The sequence below is a fragment of the Charadrius vociferus genome, unplaced genomic scaffold (assembly GCF_000708025.1).
Source record: "Charadrius vociferus isolate BGI_N301 unplaced genomic scaffold, ASM70802v2 scaffold1429, whole genome shotgun sequence".
Classification (NCBI taxonomy): domain Eukaryota; kingdom Metazoa; phylum Chordata; class Aves; order Charadriiformes; family Charadriidae; genus Charadrius; species Charadrius vociferus.
Window position 1 is genome coordinate 38,461 of NW_009650164.1, and position 2,436 is coordinate 40,896.

A 2,436-nucleotide genomic window follows, 5' to 3' on the forward strand; every position below is an offset into this window, starting at 1 on the left:
CCCCCCCCCCCGGCCGTGGGGGCGGGCCCCCCCGCCGGCTGATGCAATGAGGGGGACACAGCGACCACGTGACGCGGCCGGGCTGAAGCCGGGCAGGGAGGCGCCATTTTAGGAGTGGCAGCCTTGCTGCTGCTCTGGGGTGGGAGGCCTGCCCCGGGGTTGGAGGGACCGAGGGGGCCGGCCGGCACCGTGAGGGCCTTCACGGTGAGGCCCCTCCAGCTCCTCCTCACTGCAGGCGCCATGACGCTGCAGTACCATGAGGCCTTGGCCCACCTGGCACAGCCCTGTGGCCCACAGGTGGCCCTGAGGCCTGGGCCACTGCGGTGGTGAGGGCAGGGGGCTGCGAAAGGCTGAAGTGGAGAAGGCGATGTGGGGGAGAGGGAGCTGGCAGGGGATGGTGGGCGAGGCGGCTGCTGGAGCGGTGACCAAAGCCATGTGGACTTCCCTCATGGTGGGCATAATGGCTACCGGGCCTTCGCATGGGTCTCGGGGGACAAGCGTATGGCTGAGAGATAGCGGGGGTGATGGCTAAAGAACAAAATTAAAAGTTTATTGAGGAGTTTAGGTTGGGGCATGGTTGAGGCATCACAGAAGGTACCTGACCTTGAATAGGATAGGAAATGAAACAATGTGTCTCGTGTTCTTTTGCAGTTGCTGGCTTTGACATAAGATAGAGAAAAAAGTGAAACCTCTGGACCAAGTTCGAGCCAAAAGTGTATCCCAAACTAACTGTGGGTAATTATAATGCTAAAATACCTGTCCCTTTGTGAACAGTGAGCATGCTAATCAGGTAACCTCTCCGAATGTTTTAAACATGAGCTTAGATGCAGAGAATCAGAGAATGGTCTAGGTTGGAAGGGACTTTTAAGGTCGTTGAGTCCAACCATCAACTCAGCACTGCCAAACCCACCACTAAACCATGTCCCTCAGCACCATGTGGGCCCGTCTTTTAAATACCTCCAGGGATGGTGACTCCACCACTGCCCTGGGCAGCCCGTTCCAATGCTTGATAATGCTTTCAGTGAAGAAATATTTCCTAATATCCATCCTAAACCTCCCCAGTGCAACTTGAGGCCATTCCCTCTTGTCCTATCATGTGTTACTAGTGAGAAGAGGTCATATGTATAGTTAGGAGTGGTGAGTGAATCATTATTGACCAATCCACTGTATTTTATCCTTATAAATACTGGGTGGCTTGAAACGTGAGGTGCCGCTGGCTGTTGTTAAATGCCTGGCACCCAATTCTGCAGAACTGAAATAAAAACAAGTATCTCGGCTCAGTGTGTTGATTTATTCTCACACAGCGGCTGAAGAACCCTCATTTCAGGACGATGGGGACATGTAGTCCAAGGCCAAGAAGCATGGCACGTACACAGGGGAGGTGCCACGTTGACAAAAAATTCACTGTGAGGACAGTCAAGCATGGAAACGGGGTCCCAGGGAGAGCGCGGGGTCCCTGGAGGTTTTTGAGAGCTGGTTCAAGCCCTGGACAACCCCATCTGAAGTTGTTGCTGACCCTGCTCCTCCTGACGGGGCTTGGACTAGAGCCCTTACAGGTTTTGTCCAACCTGAATGGTCCCCACATGCCACTACACTTGTAGATCACAGAATCATAGAATGGTTTGGGTTGGGAGGGACCTTAAAGATCATCTAGTTCCACCCCCTGCCATGGGCAGGGACACCTTCCACCAGCCCAGGTTGCTTCAAGCTCCACCCAGCCTGGTCTTGTAGATGGATCTCATCTCTTCCCCGGAGCACCTCTTCTGGCCACTATTGCAGTCCTTCTGGCCGCAAGCTGTGGTTCCTGAGCCATAAGCACATCTGTGCTGATGTCCTGCTTGGCCTCGGTTGTCATCGGTTAGCTGCTTCCAAAGGCCACTCGCTGCTTGCCTTCCCCAGCTTGGCGTCGACCTGTGGCCATTCCCACCATTCCTGGTCCTGCAGCCCTTTTCGCATGTGTCTATGCTCTCCTTCTCAAGGAGCCTGGAAGGAAAAGAGGAAACTCCAGTCTTGTTGGTTCTTAATGGGAACTCTGCTCTGGATGCTGCTTGCAGATAGCAGCAGGAGCGGGCAAGTCTGTGCAGTGCAATTGCTTGCGCGGGTGCTTACAACTTCCGTAACGCCAGCTACAGCAGGTCGGAGTCCAACACCATCCAAATCCACACCCAGCACCCGTACCTCTCATGGGGGCCCTAGCCTACCCACCAAGATGTAAGGAAACATCACTGCTTCCTCCTCTCCATGCTCTGTGTCACCTGCAACACATCTTCCAAATTTGGAGTCCCTTCACCATCTCCCAGCTGCTGGCCAAAGTATTTCTTTGGTGATTGCCAGACCTGGAACCACTCAGGGAATAGTTCAGCTCTTCCACCTCCACCAGGCTGAGCGAGGCTGGGCAATAGTTGTGTCCCTTTGGGCACATCCAGATGTGATGGA